Source organism: Pseudophryne corroboree, chromosome 1 (genome assembly GCF_028390025.1).
Source record: "Pseudophryne corroboree isolate aPseCor3 chromosome 1, aPseCor3.hap2, whole genome shotgun sequence".
NCBI lineage: Eukaryota > Metazoa > Chordata > Amphibia > Anura > Myobatrachidae > Pseudophryne > Pseudophryne corroboree.
The window spans coordinates 1,221,216,761-1,221,236,698 of NC_086444.1; positions in this window are offsets into that span (position 1 = coordinate 1,221,216,761).

The following is a 19,938-nucleotide window of genomic DNA, read 5'->3' on the forward strand; positions in this document are numbered from 1 at the left end:
GGGAGAGGCCTTTTCCCCTATAAAATCCTCCTTGCTAATTGACAGACCAGCCTCCTGACGAAGTGATATACGAAACGCGTTGGGGCGTGGTCTGTCTGACGTCTCTCTCCTGCAAGTGTACTGGTTGATCTGCTCGATTCCTCGGCACGGTGGCTTGACTGGTCCTGGCTTACCCACGGCCGGATACGGTGCTTTGTCCCGGACTGCGGTAGGCGATCACAGCTACAGCCTTGTGGAAATTTTTATATCATGTGGTAATTAGCCCACAGTGTGGGTAATCAGGGTACGAGTCTTTGAATTACCTGTCCCGGATTGTACATATCGTTGTTTTATCCATTAAAGTATTGATTTGCACTATCAGCGCACCTTCTCCTGGAGTATTATTAATTTCGAAATGTTTAGGACTACCAAATATATTAATTGTAAAGTAAACAGTGCATGTTGCCCACCCCATACAGAACCAACCTCGATGGCCGACATTGACCAGCAGGAACAAGACCAACAGGCCACCTACACACTGCACCTAACACCCGTTGTCCCGACCCAGCCAACCCAGCCGCAGGATATCCCCCAAGCCTCCATTAGTCCACAACTGCTCCAAGCTCCACCCCAGCAACAAATTCCTGCTGACTTTTGGTCCAGTTGGACAACCCAACAGACCCAAAGCAATGCCAGCCTGACCGCCCACACCCAACACCTTGCCAGTCTGCCCCACCATCTGCCGCGCATTAGTCGCAACTCAGGCAGACTGATTGTCCAAGTAGGTAGAATAGCCACTTCTATGGAGCAAATCCGGGCAGACAACAATCAAATGCTGGCTCATTTGACGCGCATCATTGATGAGCAACAGTGCCAGCAGCAAACACTCATCCAACTGATACAACACAATCAGGTTGTGAATGAGTCATTGTCCAGGATTGTAGCCAGCCACACTGCAACCAACAACCAACTAAATGCCAGCATCCATAATTTAAGCCAGAATATCTCTTTGATGGCAGCACAACAAGTGAGCTCCAGCTCAGGAACCACGACCCCTAGCCAAACGCCAGTAACCTCCCCTGTTCGTCGATCCTCCCGAACACGTGCCAGTGAGCCAGCACAAAGCATGGCACCCAGCACACACAAGCGAAAAAAATAAAAAATATAAAACATTTGTGTAACACAATAAAAATTTGATTCTTTAAATCACACAACTTCCAGTGTCCGTGTCAAACATTGTAGAAGACGCTATGTAAGTATGATTTTCTGGGGTAATGAATGACAATGTATTCATCACAAAAACTAACTACAATGTACACACCACTATAAACAACAAACAGTAAGTAACAAAACACACAATCACACTTACAAAAATGTATTGCAAAGTGTTTAGTCAAGGTTAATTACATCCAACAAAAACTTACCAGTAAAATACCGCAGAATCACTTCTTGCCTTACCTGCCTCCCTACATCTGTACTCACACTGTCACCAGATGTTTCTAACTCCTCTGCTTGCTGACTGCTTTCTCCATCATCATGTGCCAGATGTTGTTTTAAACACAGATTATGGAGAAAACAGCAGCAGAACACAATCCTAGTCACCTTTGAGGGACTATACAACAAAAGGCCTGCAGATTTATCCAGGCACCGAAACCGTGATCTCAGCACACCAAAACATCTTTCTATCACATTCCGCGTAGCCTTATGTGCATGATTGTAACTGTGTTCAGCTGGAGAATCAGGTTGGGACAATGGAGTGAGGAGCCAAGAGTAGCAGCCATAACCACCATCACCTGAAAAACAGATATAGGCAACATTAGTACATGTGTATGATTATTAATTAACCTATACAAAAATGGTGTTTGTAGTTAATACACATACACACAACACATTTGGAACATACCCAGCAGCCAGCCATCAGGCATTTGTCCGGCCTCAAATTTATCGAAGAGCGATGACTGACTGAGGATGAAGGAGTCATGGCAGCCACCAGGGTAACCTGCAACAACACTCATCATTTTTAGTTTTGCATCACAAACCTCCTGGACATTAGTGGATTGGGCCATATGTCTATTGGTATATATATATTGACGGCCCCTAGGTGGTCTCAGCTGAACGTGTGTGCAATCTATGGCCCCCAGCACATTGGACATGCGAGCAAGCTCATAGAAAGCTACCCTGACAGCACGCCACTCCGACTTCTGGGTAGTGTCAAAGTCAAAAATATTACATAGAGAGAACATACAAACTGCACACATTTAAGTCGCTATACTTGCAAATATGCGCAGCGAGCACAGAAATATATAGTAACACACGCATTTACACGGACATAGCACCGAGAGGGATTCGACACTTATTTCATACAGTACATAATTATAATAATATCAAGCATCAGACATCATGGAGATTTAGAATTGGCTGATGAATTGATGTCATGAATGTGTATTATGTGAACAGAACCAGATGCGCCCGTCATGTTTGGTATTGAAGCAAGCAGATTGATGTGTGGGTTAGTTTGAGGCTTGTTGTGAAGTTGTGGGACATTGCAGTGGATAGATATGATTATATGTATAAAAGCTAAGATCACTTTGTTAAGAACAATGAATGATCAAGCCAACCCTTTACTAAGATTTCAGGGCTGAACCTGATTAGCATATACAAAGCTAGAGAGACCCCTCCCCCAGGTACTGGTCAAACAGGAAGGTAGTGCCTGGCCAAAGAGAAAAAGAAGTGAGTTTCAGTGTTGCTGGTGGACTCAGAGGAAGATGGAGGTTTTGCATGATTTTAAAGAGGAAAGAGAGAAAGACAGAGTCATATGGAGAGATAAACTAATAATGAGAAGGATCTGGTAAATGTATCGCAGGCATTTAACTATAACTATATGTAACTGTTTTAACTATGTTCTAACTGTTTTCTGTGTGTGTGTGTAACCATGTAATTATAGATATACTGTACTTTGTAATATATATTGTATCCATATCCTTTTAACAAGAAATATATACTTCATTGAGCTTTGGAACTCAGATAATGTGTGGGTGTATCGTTTTCTCTTATGGGATGCTGTGGTATGCTTATGAGGAGTTGTGCAATGCAAGTGCACATTTATGGGATTTTGGTAATAAGATGTGCAGGCATTTGCAATATATATATATTAGAGCGGGCATCTTAAATATTTGTGAGAAATCTAAAAATGGCATTCATAGATGGGGGCTCTGGTCCGCGATATCACGATCTTAATGATGCACTGTACATTACAAACGCGGCTGTAATTGACCGGCTAATGATGGACATCTCGCAAAATGCTGAAAAAAACAAAAACATCCACGTTAATGTATTGTGGTATCAGTAAGACGCTGATAGGAAATTTTAAGGGACAAGGCGTTTCTCATAATATTTAAGATGCTAAAATGTAATTTTATTGTCGCAAAACCAGGTTCAAATGGATCATATCGTGTTTGATTAAGATTAGATTGTTTATCTGTTTAAGTAGGTTTAAAAGTACATTTAAAAGTTACTTTGGGAGCTTGCATGGTGATTTTCTTTATGGCAGGAGAGGCCGCATGGTCTGTCCACCATTTTGTGGGACCCTCATGGAGGTGGAAGGGGTAGGAGCAGCGGCCATTTTGGGAAGGTCAAATTTTTTTTTTGAACGGCTGATTTTCAGTTGACTCAGGAAATAATCAGCCATCCACTGTCAAAAAGAAATCACCATTTATGAGTTACCAATGCATTTATTTAACCAGTGTCATAGTCAATTATAAATAGTTCAGATAGGGCTTAATGAAAGTTGTTGTTTTGTTTTTTGTTTTTTTTTTTGTTTTTCCCCTCTCACCTCCAAGATTCTAGGATTCTCTGCTAGTTGTGAGATGGGCCATTGAAATGCAAATGAACCTGTGTGACTGTTTTTTTTTTTTCTCTCCCAGCAGTGAAGGAGATTGCCTTCACAGATAGTTTGAAAGCACATTCGTATGCAAATTGGAAGCACTGAATAAGGTCTCATATATGTAATAAGTGATTAGTACATATATGTAATGTCTATATGTCTGTGCTTACATCAATGTATGTTATTAGATTAATTTAGAATTGCATTTTCATCTGTGTACTTTCACATATCTCACCTTCCTGTTTGCCATTTGCATTGATAACGTGCTGAGAAAATTTGCTGCTATTTAAAAAAAAAAGTAAGGAGTAATACTTAAGGGAGTAAATGAAAAAAACAAGCACACAACATAGAAGATACTGTGTGGTGTTTGGTAAGCGTTTATATAGTGAAATATCGCTTACATTTATTGTAAGGCGATACAGAAGCCACAAGACAATAGCACACATTTGTTCAGTTTCCAAAATTTAGTTTAAATACCTTACTTTACTGTAATGCCTCTGGGGAGAGCTATCAGATTACGGGAAATGATTTTTCTGATCAGAAAACTATAAGAATGATAGTGGGTTGAAAACGGTATGAGTGTATTGAATCCCGCTTTGTGAACTGAGTGATCTGAGTGGTCTTTGTGGAACGTGATGAGCACGGTCTGAGTGAAAACGTGCAACAGAGTGTGATAAAGTTTTCGTTGTATTACGCTCTGGCTGTTTTGGAGCACAGTAGGGAGACTCCAATGATCCTACCATTTATGGGCAACAAGTGTCTATAAGGGGTACGATTGTACCGCACGGTTGTAGGTGTGACCAATAACGCAACGTGATACGAGGTAAATTGCCCTCATACGTGTTGTGGGAAGCACATGCAAGCGTGATTTGTGTAAAGAAAAAGGAAGGGAATTTTCACTGGTCTCTCAGGAAAATCTCTAGAGATCGGGCCTGCAACGGCTACACGTGTCTGCTAGAAGGCGGACCGGAGATACCCGGAGCAGAAGAAGCTGGTGGAAGAGCTTGGAAAACTCCCACCGTAGACTGTGTTTGGTGCATTTTAGGAAGTTTTTCTGTGTTAAAGAGGTCCACAATGGCAGCCAAGTGCACAACACAGGGACGTTCAGCAGTCAGGGTTCAGACTGCAGAGGCTTGCAGACCCCGAGGGTCTGCTCGGTTAGTAATGTGGAGGACGTATGGTCCCCACACTGAGACCTTTTGTGATGAATGGACACGAATGACTGCGGGGGATAAGGCACCATTTCCCGGGATAGGTAGTTTTGACTTAGAGGTGTTGCATAATTTAAGGCAAAGGATCTGTCTCATAAAATCCTGGAAACAACGAGTTAAACATGATGATTGTTTGCAGATATGGCTACAGGAAAGTGACATGCAAAGAAATGTAACTTACATACCTAACTTTCATCTTGAGAAGAGAGACATGGCAATGGAGAGGATTATGGTTGCGGAGAAAGGCACAATGGGGTGCGATAAAAATGCACTTAGTAACTATATTAAGAATGAATGTAACAAACGTAATAAGGTTTATAAAAATGAAAGTGTTAAATGTACAACTATTAACCCATGTAAGTCGCACCCCATGTTAAACTTTCCTCAGGAACACCAACAAGAAAGTGAGCCCAGCACAATGTCGGAGCCTTTTCCAGCAGCCATCACACAAGACATCCAGGTGGACGCGACCAAATCGGTAAAGACTGTAATCAAACCCCCTAACGGAGGGTCAGGTGAGGTCGTGTCCACAGGTACGTATGGTATTATACATCACGCACAAACAAATGTACCTAATATCGTAGAATCAATTCAGAATGACGTTACTGGACTTAATCCTGTCAGGGTAATTGCAGTACCAAATGGGAAAACTGACTCTTCAGGAGTCACTCCTGTCAGGAACATCGCCATGTACTGCCCCTTTTCCCGAACAGAATTAAGAACAATTCTGTCTGAATTTCCTGATCCCAGGAAAGACTTAGTTGCTTGTCAAAAATACATTAGAGTGCTAGGAAACACTGCAGAGCCAAATAACAAAGATTGGAGGACAGTTTTGAGGGCCTGTTTACCCCCCGATGTTGATTCATTGAAATTTATCGCCGATTGTAAGCTAGATGAGGAAGTGCCACTAACAGACAATTATAACCAAGATAATGTAAAAAGAATCAATCTACAGTTGAAAGAATATTTTCCTGCAGTAGTAAAGTGGAACAAAATCTTTACAATAAAACAAAAAGAAGGTGAATCCGCATCAGAGTATTTTCACCGGGCTCTGCAGGATATGGCTAGGTACACTGGTATAGATGACATTGAAACTAATGTACACCACAGAGAGGTAGCTGTGTCCATATTAATGAACAGCTTAAAAGACACACTAAAAATTAGGGTACAAACCTCTATACCTCATTGGAGAGGTATCTCGGTGGCTGCATTAAGAGAGTCCGCTATCAAGCATGACCAAAATATAAAAAAAACCAGGGAAGCACAGGGAGAGCGGTTGATGGCACTGAACATCCAAGCACTAGAGGAGGCTTCAAGTCGACCGGAACCCCAGGCCCTTAGCACATGGAGAAAGCCAAGGATTTGTTATCATTGTAGAAGAGAAGGGCATTATGCCAGCAACTGTAATAGCCCACATAAAGTCAGACCCCCTAGATCAAGAAATGAGCAAAATTATAACACACACAATTATAATCAGGGATCATATAGGAAGACTTTTGGGCCACACCCATGATATGTGGTCAGGAAAGGTGATCATTAGGACTGATGGTAAGCCTGAGGTAACGGTTAACAAATAGGGAGGTCATTCACTGAAGACACAGGAATGACCAGGTGAAACGTTGTAAATGTATTTGTGAAAATGTCTTTTTTCTCACTCTCCCCTTCTCTGACGATTATTAGTAAGGACTCAAACGTTGCATATCCGCTTGGTCTTTGCAGAAGTCTACCAAACCCCAGCATGACCTATCCGCATCAATGTATCCTGGACAGATACAGACAGTGGAGTAATGCAGGTGCTGGTGGGGAGGGACTGCGCAAGGAAACCATTGGACATGTAGATATGATAGCCTGATGATCTGACAATGTTTTAAAAATGTTTGAAAAAAATGTTTTCTTCTCTTTTTCCTATTGTTGGTTATTGTTGATTTATGAAAAAATATATATGCATATGAATTGTTCTCTCTCTCTGTTGTTTTTTTTTGTTTCCTCTCTCTTCTCACTCATATTTTCATGGTCTAAAGATGGTATGCCACTCCTCAGTTAGACAAATGGTAATGCAAGATTTTTGCTCCTTACAGAAAGATCGCTGATTTGGAAGAAAGATTGCATCACCGGAATGTTCGTTTGGAAGACTGAGAGACAGCACCTTTGAGATGACGACAGAACAGGAAGAACAACAAAGACTAGAGAACTTAATTATCGTAACAAGTCTCTCTCCCCCTCAAACTGATTTTCTGTACCCCATTACAAAGTTCTTCTTTTCTCCTCCTGTAAGATGGACTTGCCCCAAGAGACTGTGATATGGATTTTCCTGTTGACCATAATGTTGACCAGAGCAGTGTGTTTCGGTGAGAGTATCAGTGAGGTCGAGAAAGGATCCAGAAAGGTCCTGATGATAAAGATGGAGGTGTAAATTTCCAATAGCAACACCAGCACCGAGCAAAGGCGAGTACCGGAAACGATCTAACAGCCATGTTATTTGTAAACATTGTTAGCTGAAAAGAAAACTGTATCTGTAGGCTCTGTGATAACGTAGTTGAGGATGGGTGCATTAAGAAATGCCAATCCAGTTTTAATATCCATATGGACCGGCATCCATTGAGTGACTATCACTCCTTAGTGGGTAGTGTGTTAAATCAAACAGATTGTTGGGTATGCTCTCAAGTTCCTCAAGGTCATAGCAAATCAGGGCTAGTACCATTTCCTTTAACGGTAGGGGAGGTACTTGAGCTAAAGGGTGGGAGACCGGTGGACAGGAGGTTTAATATCTCCAGTCCTCCTAGTTTGAAGCTCCACCAATATCATGTGGATAGATCCCTAATATGTTTTAACATTACCAATCCCCGAAAGCCGGGAAATTGGGAAGTGTCGTGGAGTAACCAAACCATGACCTTTTCATATAGAGCAGATAGAATGCCTACAGATACAGAGCTTATACGCCACATAGCCAGTAGAGGAAAATCTTTCCGATATAGGTATACCCTAGGAAGTAGGATTACGAGAGTTGGAGAGGTATCACCAGGATACTGCGCACATATCGTACAAACTGATACGTGTACTAAACAGATGGGAGCATTAGGGGTAGGAGATTTCACATGGAGGATGTGTAATATGGTTATGTCCTACTCTGTCCCATATGTTCTCCCCGATGATGCATATTTCATATGCGGGAGGAAGGCGTATAAGTGGCTTGCCCCAAACTCTGAAGGATTGTGTTATATTGGAAAAGTACTGCCTGAAGTAATGACTGTATCACATGCCAAAATGAAAGATATACACCGTGGTGCCCAATCTCCTTATACTCATACTCATTATGAGCACGTAGTTAAACGGCAACTGACAGAAAGGACGGAGCATTTGGCCTCTGACATGATCCATGAATCCACCGGGATTCAGGTTCTACTTGCGCTAGATTTCACTCGCACCGCACGAGGATTGATGAACTATAGATACATATCTGCGCTTGCAAATTTGTTAGACAATATCACTGAAATGTATGATGACACGTTTAGGTATACTGGAAGAGAACTTCAAGCTTATAAAACAGAACTGGTCCAGCATAGAATGGTTCTCAATTACCTCACAGCAGTGACAGGCGGATATTGTGTCACACTGGCAACGCAGTACGGCGGGAAATGTTGCAAATATATTACAAATAGTACCGAGGACCCGGTCGAGGTCATAGACCAAAAGATGGACGATATTCTCCAATTGAAGTGGGAATTTCGCAGGAGACACAATCTCACTCTTGCTGCTGTAGGTAATGAGCTGACTGGTTGGGTGTCATGGTTGAACCCGCAAAATTGGTTCTCTGGTTTAGGAGAATGGGCTCAAGGAGTCATAATGGATGTTGGGAAGTTTCTCCTATGTATCTTAGGTGTTGTCATATCAATTGGCTTGATATTTAGATGCGGTCAGGCTTTAATGAAGTGCAAACGTCGTACCAGGGTAATGAATCTGAGGAGTGGGGAAACTGTAATTCCAATGGATTTGATTTATGACCCAACTGTAGAAACAATGATGTGATGAAAATGCGATTATACGGTCCGTTTCTTTCACCTGTTTTTCCGTTTTTCTCCAAGGTAAAAAGACCCACTTGGACGAGGAATTTGATGAGCCTGTATACAGACAACTGATGGATCAAAGAAGAAGTTTTGACAACCTTATACACAGATATTTGATGAACTATGCCATAGATCCCCAGTTTCCCTAGAAATTTTAAAATTACGCTAGCCCAACACTTTTGTAAATCTATGGACATTGACAAAGCTTTCTGCTCGCACCTCATGGGCAAAAGCACAAAGAAGACTGCATTCAACAGACACCGAACAAGACTTCAACCGACAAATGTTCATTAACCTGACATAGAATACCACTGCATTTACCATAAGTGTTCTTTATCTTCATTTCTACAACCCTCAGGTAGTGACACACATAGTCGATAGGGAATACAGGCACAGATATCAGCAATCACATACCTCCCCCATTCATGTATCATCAACTAAAATGTGCTCCCCCATTTTGTTGCAACCACAGCCGAAAAGAGCTCGGTAGAGTTTGACAGCCCATCCACAGACCCTTAATACGGGATAAGAAGGAATTCAAATGTATACTTCGCAATACCTCAAAGCTTGATTTAAAACACGTATGGCACGATCATACATGACCCCCCAAACATGGATTCATACACACATGCTTCTGCTATCTCACTAGGTCATACCCTTTTTCCTACCTTCTTCTCTCCTCCCTTACCCAATCATAGAAATGTATTTACATATGACATATATTTTTCTCTTTTTGAAATGTTTTAGGAAGTGGCAGTTATTGGTGACTGCCAAAGGGTGGACTGTCAAAGTCAAAAATATTACATAGAGAGAACATACAAACTGCACACATTTAAGTCGCTATACTTGCAAATATGCGCAGCGAGCACAGCAATATATAGTAACACACGCATTTACACGGACATAGCACCGAGAGGGATTCGACACTTATTTCATACAGTACATAATTATAATAATATCAAGCATCAGACATCATGGAGATTTAGAATTGGCTGATGAATTGATGTCATGAATGTGTATTATTTGAACAGAACCAGATGCGCCCGTCATGTTTGGTATTGAAGCAAGCAGATTGATGTGTGGGTTAGTTTGAGGCTTGTTGTGAAGTTGTGGGACATTGCAGTGGATATATATGATTATATGTATAAAAGCTAAGATCACTTTGTTAAGAACAATGAATGATCAAGCCAACCCTTTACTAAGATTTCAGGGCTGAACCTGATTAGCATATACAAAGCTAGAGAGACCCCTCCCCCAGGTACTGGTCAAACAGGAAGGTAGTGCCTGGCCAAAGAGAAAAAGAAGTGAGTTTCAGTGTTGCTGGTGGACTCAGAGGAAGATGGAGGTTTTGCATGATTTTAAAGAGGAAAGAGAGAAAGACAGAGTCATATGGAGAGATAAACTAATAATGAGAAGGATCTGGTAAATGTATCGCAGGCATTTAACTATAACTATATGTAACTGTTTTAACTATGTTCTAACTGTTTTCTGTGTGTGTGTGTGTGTGTGTAACCATGTAATTATAGATATACTGTACTTTGTAATATATATTGTATCCATATCCTTTTAACAAGAAATATATACTTCATTGAGCTTTGGAACTCAGATAATGTGTGGGTGTATCGTTTTCTCTTATGGGATGCTGTGGTATGCTTATGAGGAGTTGTGCGATGCAAGTGCACATTTATGGGATTTTGGTAATGTGCAGGCATTTGCAATATATATATATTAGAGCGGGCATCTTAAATATTTGTGAGAAATCTAAAAATGGCATTCATAGAAGGGAAGCAGATTGAGGCATTAATATGTGGATCCAAGACATCCAAAACCTGAGTGGACATTAAACAATCTAAGGTGAGTGTCATGTTATGTATTCTATACAATACTGTGTTGTAAGAGCTTACAGAAGCAACACTTAGACATAAACGGGTATGTATTTTTTAACTAACCTGATTCAAATATTTTGAAAAGGTTGGCTGCGAGATACCAATAACGTCGCCTGTCACAGCCTGGAAGCTCCCAGTAGCCATAAAGTGTAACACAGCCAGGAGTTTGTGCAGGCCTGAGACAGAGCGAGAGCGTGCTGTCTCAGGGTCTAGTCCCAGTTTGACAAGGTCATACAGGCGGAAAATGTTGTTTCTATTTAGGCGGAACATCTGTATGACCCTATCATCAGACAATGCGTTTAAGTTTAAACGACCCCTAAAAAAACGTGGCTGGCGCAGCCTCCGCGGCACCTGGACAACCTGCTGACCATGTTCACTTACCTGGCCCTGATTTCTGGAAGCCTCATGGAGCAGTCTCAGGTATCCCACAGCAAACAGAAAGTCATTAGCACACACCACAGCCGCCATTTCAGAGTGAGTGAATTTCAAAATGTACCTGGGACCCTTTTATAGGGCCAAACATTCAGGTGTGAGTAATGGATAATTGACTACACATGTAAACACGCTTCTCAAAAGCAGGTCTGTTTTTTTTTAGGACTTTTTTACGATTTGTAATTTTTCACGGTCGCAAATGCATTTTCACGGCAGACATTACAATTACGAATGGTTAGTAAATGACCGAGATTCATATCTAAACAGGCACGTTTTGACCGATGGTGTATTCATTCGTAATTTTATACTTTGACTTCCAAAAAAATACGAATGCCCTCAACGCGGCCGTGATTTGAGTTTAGTAAATGACCGAGATGACACTTTGAAGAAAAAACGGCACCTCGGTCAAAATCGGGACCTTAGTAAATATACCTCAATATGACTTATTTGAACTTTGTTTTGCAACAATAAAAATAAATTTTAGCATTTTAAATATTATGAGAAACACATTTTCCCTTGAATTTTCATATCATCGGCTTACTGATAACACAACAATACACGTGGTTGTTATTCGTCAGCGTCATGATGCATCCATCATCAGCCGGTCAATCACAGCCACGTTTGTAATGTACAGTGCACCATTAAGACCGTGATATCGCGGACGAGCCCTCATCTGTAAATACCAAATTGCTTTCTAACAAATATTTAAAATGCCCGCTCTAATATATATTGTAGACGCCTGCACATCTTATTACCATTTGCCATGAATGTGCGCTATACATCGCAAAACACTGCATCCATAAGAGAAAACAATACACCAGGGACGTGTGGTGAGCTAAATGGCTCAGGAGGCAATGTCTAGCACCAGAGCCTGATTTACACACAAAATATGAGTTATAGCATACTTCTGGGCATTGTACACAGGTGCAGCAGTATAAACTCCTGGAAATTTGGTGAGTTTTGATTAGAGATGTGTGGAAAGGATACACAGGTGAGGCACTGCCTCACCTGCCATAGACGTTTTACTCCAGAGTTGTGGCTATAATAATGATTAGAATAATGCAAAGAAGATATTTCATACATATTCTTTGTATTTTACATATACTTTATTCAGTCAAAACTCTGGCACAAACGTAAGTATGACAGGAAAGGCTCTGCCTCACCTGCCTCACCCCACCGCAAGTTACTGCAATACACCCACAAATTATCTGAGTTCCAAAGCTCATTGATGTATATATTTGTTATTAAAGGTATATATATTCAATATATCACAATATACAATATACATATAGTTACATGGTTACAATTTATACATTAATCAGTTAATACAAAATACATACAGTTACAGGCCAGCATACAATACCATTCCCTCAATGCATCTTCCTCTTAATATCTCTCACTCTCAGCAAATAAATACGGGAAATGGTCTGGCAACATCTCCACCATCGTCTGGGACAAAAACAGCAACTCACTCCTGTGTGTCTCTGTAATGTGTTATCTAGTTTGGGGGCGTGTACATATCTATTCTTAGAGAGGGAACATTCTCATTTATGATGAGTCACTAGTCTGTTCATATGCTAACCATGTTCAGCCTTGAAGACATCCAAAGGGCTGGCCTGAGTTTCCTGTCCACCAACTGTTTGGAAATGTCTATTGTTCTAATATGAGTGATTTTAGCTTTCATACATTTAATCATAGCTACTTCTTGTAATGCCCTACAACTTAATAACAAGTATCACCTTGATATACACATTAACCTGGTTGCTTTAATACCAATAATGACTGGTCTATCTTGCTTCGTTCCAATAATACACATACATGACTTTACTACATTATATAATTTTAAATCATTATGATGTCTGGCGCTTGATATTATTATAATTATGTGCTGTATGAAATATGTGTCGAATCCATCTCTGTGGCATGTCCGTGTAAATGCGTATGTTACCATATATTGCTGTGCTCGCTGCGCGTATTTGCAAGCATAGCGACTCATAATGTGTGTAGTCTGTATTTTCTTTGACTTCGACAAAATGGCTTTATGTAAAGACATACCCCTCCACCCTGTCTATTTAGTCTGTCTCTCCTGTACAGCGTGTAATTCTCTAGATCACAGGTTCTCAAACTCGGTCCTCAGGACCCCACACAGTGCATGTTTTGCAGGTCTCCTCACAGAATCACAAGTAAAATAAGTAGCTCCATCTGTGGACCTTTTAAAAAGTGTCAGTGAGCAATTAATACACCTGTGCACCTGCTGGGTTACCTGCAAAACATGCACTGTGTGGGGTCCTGAGGACCGAGTTTGAGAACCTATGCTCTAGATTAACTATCCAATTGTGAGATTCATCCCACCATGGGGTAAATTTACTAAGGTGGGAGATTTTTGGAACTGGTGATGTTGCCCATGGCAACCAATCAGATTCTACTTACCATTTATCTAGCTGCTCTTAGCAGATAATAGATATAATCTGATTGGTTGCTATGGGCAACATCACCAGTTCTACAAATCTCCAAACTTAGTAAATTTACTTCCATGTTTCAGTAATGCCTATAATATCATATCCCCTGTTTGCTGCAATAATTTCTAGTTCCTCCTTTTTTCCTGTAAAGGCTTCTAGCATTTACATACATACAATTGATATATGTATTTCCCCTTATGGTAGGGACATCATAATTCTTATGCTGCAAAGATGCCCCGTTATCGTCGTTGTATACTGTTATTCTAAAACCCTTTTTAGTTCCCATATTACTACCCTTGCCATCTGCTTTATTCCTCCCCCTACTCCTCCCCCATTTTGTTCACTAACGCCACCCATGCTATTCTTACTGTATGACCTGTAATTTCTTCCTAAACCCTCCCCCCAGGCACTTAGTTTAAAATTTCATCCAACCTTCTAACCATCCTTCCCCCCAGCACTGCTGCCCCCTCCTCGTTCAGGTGCAATCCATCATGACAAAAAAGATAGCGCCTGACTGAGAAGTCCGCCCAGTGTTCTAGGAATACAAACCCTTCTTTCCTGCACCAATCCTTAAGCCACAAACTTACCTCCCTAATCTTCCTCTGTCTCCCTGGGCTAGCGCATGGCACGGGTAATAATTCGGAGAATATTACCTTAGATATCCTTGTCTTGAGTTTCTTGCCTAATTCCCTATAGTCTTTCTTAAGAACATCTCACCTTCCACTAACTTTGTCGTTGGTGCCAACGTGCACCAAGATTGCTGTATCATTCACAGCCCCTCCCAACAATCTATCTACCCGGTCTGTGATGTGCCGCACCCAAGCACCTGGGAGACAACAGAACATACGGCGATCATGGTCCCGGTAGCAGATTTCCCTATCTGTCTTCCTAATAATGGAATCCCCTGTGTCGCACGGACAGTGATTGAATTGTGATGGAAAGGAAATGAGTGACAGGAAGACAGCATCTGCTTTGCAGGTGCCTTACTTACGCTGGTGCTGGGCACAGTGGGCAGAGCAGTGCCGCCTCCTCCTCTCCCATTCTCCAGCCTTCAGCATACTATGGGGTTTTACAAAAAGGGGTGTGGCAATGGGGGATCCATGATTAGGCCACTCCCCTGACTTTGGCTATGATCAGGTAATCATCTCTGTGTGGATCTGGAGGTAACATTTTGGTTATAATTATCTATGTATGTATGCATGTATGGGTTTGTGTGGAGAGTGGTGATGAAGGGGACAGGCATGTTTGTGTGTGTGTGTGTGTGTGGTGACTGAAGGGGACGGTGTGTGTGTCTGTGTGGTGACTGAAGGTGACAGGCTATGTGTGTGTGGGGTGACTGAAGGGAACATGGTGTGTGTGTGTGTGTGTGTGGTGACTGAAGGGGACAGGCGGTGTGTGTGTGTATGTGTGCGTGTGTGTGTGTGTGTGTGTGTGTATGTGTGTGGTGACTGAAGGGGACAGGCTTTGTGTGTGTGGTGACTGAGGGGGACAGGCTGTATGTTTGTGTGTTGACCGAAGGGGACATGCTGTGTGTGTGTGTGTGTGTGTGTGTGTATGTGTGTGTGTGTGTGTGGTGACTGAATGGGACAGGTTGTGTGTGTGTTGTGACTGAGATGTAGTATAATAGTCTGTGTACATGTGTGGTGACTGGGATGTATTAAAATAGTCCGTGTACGTGTGGTGACTGTGATGTAATAGGCTGTGTGTATGTATGGTGACTGGGATGTAATAGGCTGGATGTGTATGTGTGGTGACTTGGGGGGGGTAACAGGCTGTGTGTGTGTGTGTGTGTGTGTGTGTGTGTGTGTGATGACTGGGATGTAATAGGCTGTGTGCATGTGTGTGTTTAGTGACTGGAATGTATTGTAATGGGCTGTGTGCATGTGTGATGACTGGGATGTAATAGGCTTTGTGTGGTGACTGGGATGTAATAGGCTGTGAGCGCGCGTATGTGTGTGGTGACTTGGGGGGTAACAGGCTGTGTGTGTGTGTGTGTGTGGTTACTGAGATGCAATAGGTTGTGTGTGTGTATGTGTGGTGACTTGGGGGGTAATAGGTGTGTGTGTGTGTGTGTGTGTGTGTGTGTGTGTGTGTGTGTGTGTGTGTGCGTGTGTGGTGACTGGGATGTAACAGGCTGTGTGCATGTGTGGTGACTGGGATGTGATAGGCTGTGTGTGGTAACAGAGATGTAATAGCCTGTGAGCATGCATATGTGTGTGGTGACTTGGGGGGTAACAGGCTGTGTGTGTGTGTGTGTGTGTGTGTGTGTGTGTGTGTGTGTGTGTGCGCGTGTGTATGTGGTGACTGGGAAGTAATTGGCTGTGTGTGTGTGTGTAGTGACTGGGATGTATTATAATAGTCTGTGTGCATGTGTGGTGACTGGGATGTAATAGGCTCTGTGTTTGTGTGTATGTGTGTGTGTGGTGACTGGGATGTAATAGGCTGTGTGCGTGTGTGGGGACTGGGATGTAATAGGCTGTGTGCGTATGTGTGGTGACTTGGTGGGTAACAGCCTGTGTGTGTTTGGTGACTGGGATGTAATAGGCTGTGTGCGTGTGTGTGTAATGACTGGAATGAAATGTAATAGGCTGTGTGCATTTGTGGTGACTGGGATGTAATAGGCTGTGTGCATGTGTAGTGACTGGGATGTATTGTAATAGGCTGTGTGCATGTGTGGTGGCTGGGATGTAATAGGCTGTGTGTGTGTGTAGTGACTTGGATGTATTGCAATAGGCTGTGTGCATGTGTGGTGACTGGGATGTAATAGGCTTTGTGTGGTGACTGGGATGTAATAGGGTGTGTGTGTGTGTGTGTGTGTGTGTGTGTGTGTGTGTGTGGTGACTGGGATGTAATAGGGTGTGTGTGTGTGTGTGTGTGTGTATGTAGTGACTGTAATGTAATGTACTAGGCTGTATGCATGTGTGGTGACTGGGATGTATTAGGCTGTGTGTGTGTGTGTGTGTGTGGTGACTGGGATGTAATAGCCTGTGTGCGTGTGTATGTGTGTGGGGACTTGGAGGGTAACAGGCTGTGTGTGTGTCGTGACTGGGGGTGTAATAGGTGGTGCGTGTTTGTGATGGGGGTGGCTGGGGGGAGCAAGCTGTGGTTGAGGTCACAGGAGGAACTGTCAGATCCAAGGGTGGGGGCGGGTGCACACAGATGTGGGCACGTTCCATCCCCATGTTGTTTATTCCACTTTTTTTTTTAAACAGAGACCTGAGGCAGTATGGTGCAATGAGGGTGCATACAGCAGCACTATCAACGCAGTACAAGCAGGAGGAGGAGTCCAGCCAATTCAGCCCCTCCTCTCATTTTTTATACTCTTTTCTGATGCTGTTGCCCAATGTCTCGATCCCACAAAAACTAGAAAATGGGACAAGCTGCAGCCCACGCTGATGAGAAGTAGGTATGTGCACTGGGCATTTTTCGGGTTTTGTGTTTTGATTTTGGATTCGGTTCCGCGGTCGTGTTTTGGAATCAGACGCGTTTTGGCAAAACCTCCCTTAATAATTTTTGTCGGATTTGGGTGAGTTTTGGATTTGGGTGTTTTTTTAAATAAAAACCCTCAAAAACAGCTTAAATCATAGAATTTGGGGGTAATTTTGATCCTATATTATTATTAACCTCAATAACCATAATTTCCACTCATTTACAGTCTATTCTGAACACCTCACAATATTACTTTTAGTCCTAAAATTTGCACAGATGTCGCTGGATGACTAAGCTAAGCTAGCCCCCCCCCCTCCTCACAGAGTATTAATTCGTCCCTACTGGAATCCACCATCACAGATCCCTGTGTAATTTCTGGAGGCAATTGCTGGTAAATGTCTCCACGGAGGAATTGATTATCATTAATTTTGATGAACATCTTCTTCTCCACATTTTCTGGAAGTAACCTCCTACGCCAGTCGCTGACAAGGTTACCGGCTGCACTAAACACTCTTTTGGTGTACACACTAGAGGGGGGGGGGCAACTTAGGTAAAATAAAGCCAGTTTGTGCAAGGGCCTCCAAATTGCCTCTTTTTCCTGCTAGTATACGTACGGACTGTCTGACATGCCTACTTTGATGCTGTGACTCATATAATCCTCCACCATTTTTTCAATGGTGTAAGAATCATATGCAGTGTCAGTAGACAACATGTCAGTAATCGTTAGCAGGTCCTTCAGTCTGGACCAGATGTCAGCTATCGCCCCTGACTGCCCTGCATCACCGCCAGCAGGTGGTTTTGGAAATGTTATCCTTTTCCTGGCAGCTACAGTGGCGATAGAAAATGAAGAAGGAGCTGTTGGCGGGTCACGTTCCGCTTGACTTGACAATTGTCTCACCAGCAGGTCTTTGAACATCTGAAGACTTGTGTCTTCCGGAAAGAAATATACAATGTAGGATTTAGACCTCGGATCGAGCACGGTGGCCAAAATGTAGTGCTCTTATTTCAACAGATTGACAACTGATGAATCCTGGTTAAGCAAATTAAGGGCTCCATCCACAAGCCCCACATGCCTAGCGGAATTGCTCCGTCTTAGCTCCTCCTTCAATCTCTCCAGCTGCTTCTGCAAAAGCCTGATGAGTGGAATGACCTAACTCAGGCTGGCAGTGTCTGAACTGACTTCACGTGTGGCAAGTTCAAAGGGTTGCAGAACCTTGCGCCACGTTGAAATTATTCTCCACTGCACTTGAGTCAGGTGCATTCCACCTTCTTTGCCTATATCATAGGCAGATGTATAGGCTTGAATGGCTTTTTGCTTCTCCTCCATCCTCTGAAGCATATTGAGGGTTGAATTCCACCTTGTTACCACCTCTTGCTTCAGTTGACGGCAGGGCATGTTCAGGAGTCTTTGCTGGTGCTCCTGTCTTCGACACGTGGTGGCTGAATGCCGAAAGTGGCCCACAATACTTCGGGCCACCGACAGCATCTGTTGCACACCCCTGACGTTTTTAAAAAAAAATCTGTACCACCAAATTCATTGTATGTGCAAAACATGGGACGTGCTGGAATTTGCCCACATGTAATGCATGCACAATATTGGTGGCATTGTCCGATGTCACAAATCCCCAGGAGAGTCCAATTGGGGCAAGCCAATCTGCGATGATGTTCCTCAGTTTCCTTAAGAGGTTGTCAGCTGTGTGCTTCATATGGAAAGTGGTGATACAAAGCGTAGCCTGCCTAGGAATGATTTGGCATTTGCGAGATGCTGCTACTGGTGCCGCCGCTGCTGTTGTTGCTGCAGGAGGCAGTACATCTACACAGTGGGCTGTCACAGTCATATAGTCCTTAGTCTGCCTTGCTCCACTTGTCCACATGTCCGTGGTTAAGTGGACATTGGGTACAACTGCATTTTTTAGGACACTGGTGACTCTTTTTCTGAGGTCTGTGGACATTCTTGGTATCGCCTGCCTAGAGAAGTGGAGCCTAGATTGTATTTGGTACCGGGGACACACTACCTCAAGCAATTCTCTATGTCCCTGTGAACTAACGGCAGATACCGGACGCACGTCTAAAACCAACATAGTTGTCAAGGCCTGAGTTACCCGCTTTGCAAAGGATAACTGCTGTGATATTTCATCTTCCTCTCAAAGGACTGTTGGACAGTCAATTGCTTACTGGAAGTAGTACAAGTGGTCTTCCGACTTCACCTCTGGGATGATGATCAACTCCCAGCAGCAACAACAGGAGAGGACTCATCAGACTTGCGAGTGACATGGCCTACAGGACTATTGGCGCTCTTGTGTAAGGAGGAAATTGACATTGAGGGAGTTAGTGGTGTGGTTTGCAGGAGCTTGGGTACAAGAGGAAGAAGGGATTTAGTTGTCAGTGGACTGCTTCCGCTGTCACCCAAAGTTTTTGACTTCTGATGAATGCGCTCCAGGTGACATATAAGGGAGGATGTTCCTAGGTGGTTAACATCCTTACCCCTACTTATTACAGTTTGACAAAGGCAACACATGGCTTGTCACCAGTTGTGCGCATTTCAGTTGAAATTATTTCACACCGAAAAGGTGATTTTTTTTTTGTATTTTGACC